This window comes from Cimex lectularius, unplaced genomic scaffold (genome assembly GCF_000648675.2).
Source record: "Cimex lectularius strain Harlan isolate CLEC.00 unplaced genomic scaffold, Clec_2.1 scaffold213, whole genome shotgun sequence".
NCBI classification, from domain to species: domain Eukaryota; kingdom Metazoa; phylum Arthropoda; class Insecta; order Hemiptera; family Cimicidae; genus Cimex; species Cimex lectularius.
This window is the reverse complement of record NW_019392753.1, coordinates 106,073-112,990: the sequence shown is the minus strand read 5'-3', so window position 1 is coordinate 112,990 and position 6,918 is coordinate 106,073. Positions and strand designations below refer to the sequence as shown.

At 35.5% G+C, this 6,918-nt stretch overlaps 1 non-coding gene across 1 annotated transcript; it reads left to right on the top strand.

The window, feature by feature from the left end:
• Positions 1–4,913: 4,913 nt before the first annotated feature.
• Positions 4,914–4,986, top strand: Trnay-aua. Its single transcript has one exon. It is a non-coding gene; the product is annotated as a tRNA-Tyr (tRNA).
• Positions 4,987–6,918: the final 1,932 nt, after the last annotated feature.

Below are 6,918 nucleotides of genomic sequence, written 5' to 3'. Positions count from 1 at the left end.
ATGACGGATCTTTGATGTAGCAAAGGCGTGAGGGGTGTACCACAGGGCAGGGTGTTTGGACCAATCCTCTTTATCCATTAGGCCGGAAATTTCCGGACTACACCTTCCGCTTTATACCATCTACATTCTTTGGTTCTTTATTCAATAAATTTTTTTTCTTTTCTTTTTCTTCTATTCCATTACGACTTCTACAAAGCTGGTCTATATCCTAGACTTGGATAAAGAAGAGAGGTTACAACAGAAATGAAAATATCATTGTTCCGTATTAATTTAAAAATAAACAGTTACATGTTATAATAGTAGTAATAATGCCTAATAAATAATTAGGATTATTCTATCACAAAGAGATTTGTTTTTAGACACAATATTCAGATTCAAGTTTATCCGTTTGTGAGTAAAACAGAAGAAAATGTTTAAACCAAAAGTAAAATAATTTTGGACCAATTCTAGCTCATGAATTATAACGAGGAAAATGAAATATGAAAAGGAAGAATGCGTTTATCTTTATTTAGGAATATCCATCTAATAAGGAAATCCGATCAAGAATAAAAATGATAAACGTTAAGCACAAAGGATTGTTGGATTTGGACGTCTATTGTTAAGTAAATTGGAGAAGGACAAGAGCCTCGGTCTCTATAAAAGGCCCTGAGGCTTATCGGCTCTTAGAAGAAATACGAAGAAGTTGAAGTGTTTTCTCTTCTGAAGCGGGCGAATTTCCGTTCCCAAGGTGTACGCGGGATACGTGCTGGAAAGGGGGAAGACAATCTTGCCAGCGGGGGCGGTTATCTTTTAAACCTCTTAAACGAACAATTCTCTTTTATTCGAACAAAACGCCCTTTCGGATTTGCAGTAAATGCTAAATAGCATCTCCCATGTTTACCTTTAAGAATTTTTCTTTTTTGTTTGGGTGGAAAGGTATTTTCTCAACGATAATAGTTTCTCGCTCTTTTCAAACATTTACATTGATAATTGACTTCATAATCTTCCATTATACACTGATGGCCAAATTTAACGCAACCCTCAATTTATTTAATTTAAAATTAAATCCATTACCGTTGTACATTAGTTACTATCTATGTCTATGTACAGCTATCGATATCGATGTCAAAACAAACCAGTAAATAATGATTTGTTTACTTCCATTGTTTCCTTTTGTATCGATGAAATCCGCTTAAATTGAAGCGACGAGTAGGACGGCAAAACCCAGGCCGTAACACCCTAGAAGAGCTGGAAACGGCTGTTGTTGCTGAATGGGAAAGAATTCCTCTGGATTTTAACAGAAATTTTGACAAGGAATGCAAAGCCGTTTAACGGACGTGATTCGTGCCAAAGGTAGAAATACTCGGTATTAAAGAGGACAAAAAGTTTTTTTTTTTTACATGTTTATTTACTTATGTTTGAATTATCTGTATTTTCGTTCTTTACTCAACAATTATTAGAAGTATGTCATAAACATTTTCTTTTTAAATGGTTAATTTTCAATCAATCCTATTTTTGGGCAATTTTTTAAAATTTATTTGTTACCTTTACATGATCATATACTATACAAATGTATGTACATGATTAATGTATCACAAAACACTAGCAGTAATGCCAGTAATGCACCGGTTGAACACATGCTTTGAGGAGTCAGCCATTACTGGCACTCGATATATATGATTAGGTGTCAAGGAAGTCCGAGACCATCGTCGGTTGAGGCGATGGATATTGGAATGCTTGGCAGTACCCCACAGTTCCATTCCGTATGTCCATATTGGTCTTAGTAAAGTCTTGTACAGTGTTAGCTTTGTCTTAGTTGTCAAAGTCGATTTCGATCTTACAAGTTTTCGTAGTAGTCCAAATCTTGTAATAAGTTGCTGTGTTTTAGGTCTTGTGTGGGGATTCCACTTCTGTCTGCTGTCGAGATATAGTCCCAGGGATTTGAATTAACTGGAAACTGGTATCCCTTTGTTGTATGTACAATGGAGGGCAGGCAGCTTTTTCAGCATAAAAGTACACTGAGTAGTTTTTCTTCGTTCTGTCTTGTCCTCCATTGTTTACACCAGTCTTCTATGAGCTCAAGGTGTTCCTAGATGCAGGAGGTAGCTTGGATAGAATTCGAGTTAGAGGATAGGATTGTGGTGTCGTCCGCGTAGTTGGTGATAATAGTGTTAAGATGTGTTGGTAAGTCAGCAGAATAACTGATGTAAAGGATAGGAACAAGGCAAAAAAATTCATCTTGTAAGTGAGCTCTTAAGTGTACAAATTTCTTAGAATTTGATAAACCTCCATTTTTATCAACGCTTACGCTGAATAATGAATAACTTTTAAATTGCTAACTTTGAAGAACAAGAAATTATCTCAGTGTTCAATTTTGCCATCAAAGATAGGAATAGATAATGGAGATAAGCAAGAAATTCGATAGTCAGAAGTGTTTACATTTGTTTGACATCACTGCCTTTTGATTTTAAAAGGGCTTGATAGTTGCCTCGGACGGCTTAGAACATGTCATCGAAACTATCCTGAACGGTGGTAGTGGAAAGATGAGCAGTTTCATCGGGCAATTGGCTGTAAAGTAATATAATTTCGTCTTGAAATTCTTCAAGTTTCTTGTCAATATCGTTCAGGCTTTTATATTGGGGCTCGAAATGTACAAGTCGATCACCTGTAAAATTTATTGAATTCGCGCACATTTTTTACAGGGCGGCAAAAAGGTTTTCTCTCTTTCTTTTTTAATATTCTAGCCTCCTTAGTATATCCTTAATCTCAGACATGTTGATGAACTGAGATATAAGTGAAAATGACCAACTTTTAAATTGTTAACTTTGAAGAACAAGAAATTTAAACAGTTAATGCATAGACGTTTAAGTAACTTGTTATTAATGAGGAAGCTGGTGTGAAATACAACGTTGAAGTGAGCGTGTTTGGCACTTAAGGAATAAAACGTAACGGAATCAAAATAAACTTTAATAAACGCAAGAGATTTACTGGGATGATAAATTGGAATGCTTTAGAGTTCGTTAAAAGGAACGTAATTGAGGATGATTTAATTTTGAACAAATTTTTCAAACACATTTTTCTAATAGGACAGATTCTATAAGGTGTAACTTTTCCAATGTAAACCTCGTTTGTGAAAAACAGGGGGCATGATAAACAGCGAGAGGGAGATTTCCCGGTACAAAATTCTCTGCTGTTGGATCAGTACGTTGAGTATGCCGTATTACAACTGGCTCTCTTATCTATTGGCACAACGTAATTTGCGGTTCAAATTTGAGAAAATTATCAGTGCCCGAGAGGATCAAAATTATGTTTGCACATAATAAAACAAGGGAAAACAAATAAATTAATAAATATAGTGAAAACGAGAAAATGTAAATTATGTTAAATGCGAAGGACAAAAAAAAGGGGGAACAACTTTAAAAAAGCAATGGGGATATATATATCCCATTTTTTCTTTTTTCTTTGTTCCCCTTTTCCCCTTTTCTTGTCCTCCGCATTTAAAGTATATATAAATATATATAGCTATATATGTATATATATGGCAGGCTGAACAGTACATATATTGAATACGCCTTAAGTTATCAAAAGCCAAGTGATAGTATAGTAATTAGTAGGATAGTATAATCAGAATTTTTAATTGATTGTTGTAACGTAGTAGGAATAAATAAAAATAATATACCATAAAGCAATTACTGAATACACTGTAAAAATAAATTTAATAAATGTTTTAATGAAAGCTAGCTTACACACATTCTACCTATTATTAGATATTATTACTTAAGTTTTTTAGTTATGTATATGTGTATTTTATGTGTTAATTATACTCTTTAGTTGACAGCCTGTAGTACAAATGAGAGAGAGTAACATTTATGAATACCGACGTACAAAATATAAAAATATAAAAGCAGAGAGTCAGGATACCGTCAGATCGAGACGCTCAAAGGCTGTAGGCTGAAAAACGCATGAAAGATCAGGAAAAGAAGTAAAAACAAGCACAGGGCCGGCGATGGCCTCAGCTGTTTGCCCCTAACTTCCCACGTTATTATTATTTAAGGATATTCAGCCACACAGTTTTTACAGAAAGCTCTCTTGTAATATGACAGCAAAAGAATGAACCATCTCTCACTCTCTCTCTCTCTCTCCCTCTCTCTCTCTCTCTCTCTCTCTGCTGGTCCCCGCTTTAAACGCTAGCTTTTCGAGTTTCTCAAGTGGCCTGGAAGAAAGTTTTAATCACTCCCGGTGGCATGCCCCAAGGATACAACGATGTTAGCTCAAACGGCTTGGTAATAATTTAGGGCGTCATAATTATACCTCTATGTCATAACTCAGGACAACGGACAAACGGGTTTATCGTCATCTCCACCTTGTCCGGTAACCCTATAACGGGAAGGATCGACATCGGTCAGATTTCAGTTTCCCGATCAAACACGCCGAATTAATGATAACATCAAACGCTCCATTAGAACGCGAATTCCTCGCAACTAATTTATTGCTCGATAAACTTTAGATTTGATACTGAGTTTGCTTTTCAGTGAGATTAGCGTACTAATATTATCAATATTTCTACGATTGAATCTGGTTTGAAAGTTTGGCGAAAAAACCATTTCTTCTTTGAAATAATCGTTATTGAAGTAAAACCAAATGATATAGTATATAACGAAAGATATGACAGCACTCGTTTAATCAGTGAAAATATTAAAAAAAGTTCATTAAATTCACTAATTTCGTGGTCCGCTTGACCAATTAATACATTACAATTAATTAAGGTTTTTAGTTGAGATGAAAAAAAGTTAATGGCACGAGAGGGATTCGAACCCACGACCTTCGGCTTGATACGCCGCTGCTCTACCACCTGAGCTATTGAAAAATGGCAAAAGGAGGGAAAACTCATAAGGTGTGGTTGAGATGGGGAGTTGATGTCCGAGTGGATCGAGGTCACGATAGCTTAGGTGGTAGAGCAGCGGCGTATAAAGCCGAAGGTCGTGGGTTCGAATCCCTCTCGTGCCATTAACTTTTTTTCATCTCAACTAAAAACCTTAATTAATTGTAATTAAAAAAGTTCATAAAATGAAGGTCCCGGATGAACAATGGCCCCTTTCATTTTTTAAAATCTAGTTTTAAGATGGTGGGAAAGTAAAGGTTCTCATTGGTTCATCACTCCTATCCGTTTTTCCGTCTTCCCGCGGCCCAAACATTTTGGTAAAATGTATGTAAATCGAAGAGAGGGAGAGAGGAAAGCACAGGTAGATAAAGAGAGAGTGTGTGGCGCTCGCGCGCGCGCGTGTGTGTGTGTGTGTGAGAGAGAGAGAGCGAGAGAGAGAGCGAGAGAGAGTGTGAGTGAGAGAGTGAAGGAATGACAGATAGACTTTTTTCAACGGGTTCTATGGTGATTTTTTGATTCGGAAGGCCCTATATACTAAACCTGCAAGACTTGTATGTTGTAAAAGTGTGCGAGCCGTTAATCGCATTACGATAATTAATCAAATATAATAATTTAGTTTTTATATACACTGATGGAGCTGTTATTATATATATTTAACAAACCACACAATATATTTAATTTAAAATTGAATTCATTATCTTCCGTATAGGTACAGATAATTAGGAGCTATCGTAGTCAAAACAAACTGTAAATAAAACTTTGTTTAATTCCTTCTGCACTGATTAATCCCATTTGCACGAAATGTAGGATTATACCCTTCCATTCTGCCACGCCTAAATATCTCTTACAGTTAATCCTTCTCCTTCATTGATTTGATTTGATATTATTCTTATTCTCAAATCTTTATCAATGGTTCCAGTCAGGCAATTGAGTGAGCACGATAGTGCCAGGATCATAATATTTTTGGAGGAAGGAAACAACCAGCGCGAAGTCACCAGGAGATTGTACATTACTCAACAAGAAAATCTGAGAAATTAATAAAATTAAAATTCCCTAAAGGTTTCACAGGTCTCTTCATGTTTTGTCGAGCGGCAAGAAGAGTTCCAGTGTGCAACATTCGGCTTTATTTCCCTTGGTTTGTTCTTATTTATCTCATAATTTCTACCATTGCTGCCAAGTCTTTTTACTAATTTGAACAATTATATCAGTATGTATAGTATGAATTTTTAAGTGGAACGAGAACATCTGAAATCGGCCAGTCCAAGAATATATAATTTTCTATCGCTATGAAAATTCGAATTTAAGAATTTTGAAGAGTACTTAAAACGAATCGGCATTGTTCTTGTGAAAAAGTTACTTATTTTGCTGCACGCGTCTATTAATTTGTGTACATTTATATGTATCTAATCACATTTACAACCCTGCATATTATTTTATCATGGGCAAGATAATCGGCAAAGTTCCTTGAATAACATGCACACCAAAAGCAAAAACCTATATTTAAAAAATGTTAAAATTGTTTGTCAACAATTTTGGATCCTAGGTCCCATTGGCAACAACACACGAATGTTTAACATTTTTTTACCTAGTATCGACAAAAAAGTTTCAATAAAATTTCTGATCCCACGTTCGTAGCCTCTCCTTGTAAAACCTCGTCTATGCAAATAAAAGATCGTAGTACCTATTTCAGTATTCAGTAACTGCCAAAAGTATTGATGTTATTGACGGGTTTATACTATTTAATTTTAACAAATAAACGGAAACTTGTTTTTAGTTCATTCGAATTGTTCTCACCATGAAGACTCATAAAATTAGATTGTGAGTGGAATCGAATTTCAAGGGTGTATATTGGTCATTTGCATTCGACACAATTACGATGAATAACATTTGCCTTGAACCCCAACTTCGTTGCAGTACTGACGCTATTTCTTTAATTCCACCCCCTACAGTTTTTCAATAATAACTTTTTTTATAGGCGAGAAGAGTGAATGCGTACATGGCTTTGCGAATCATATCTTCCTGCTAATACATCAAACCGATAATCGTTCGATGTTGAA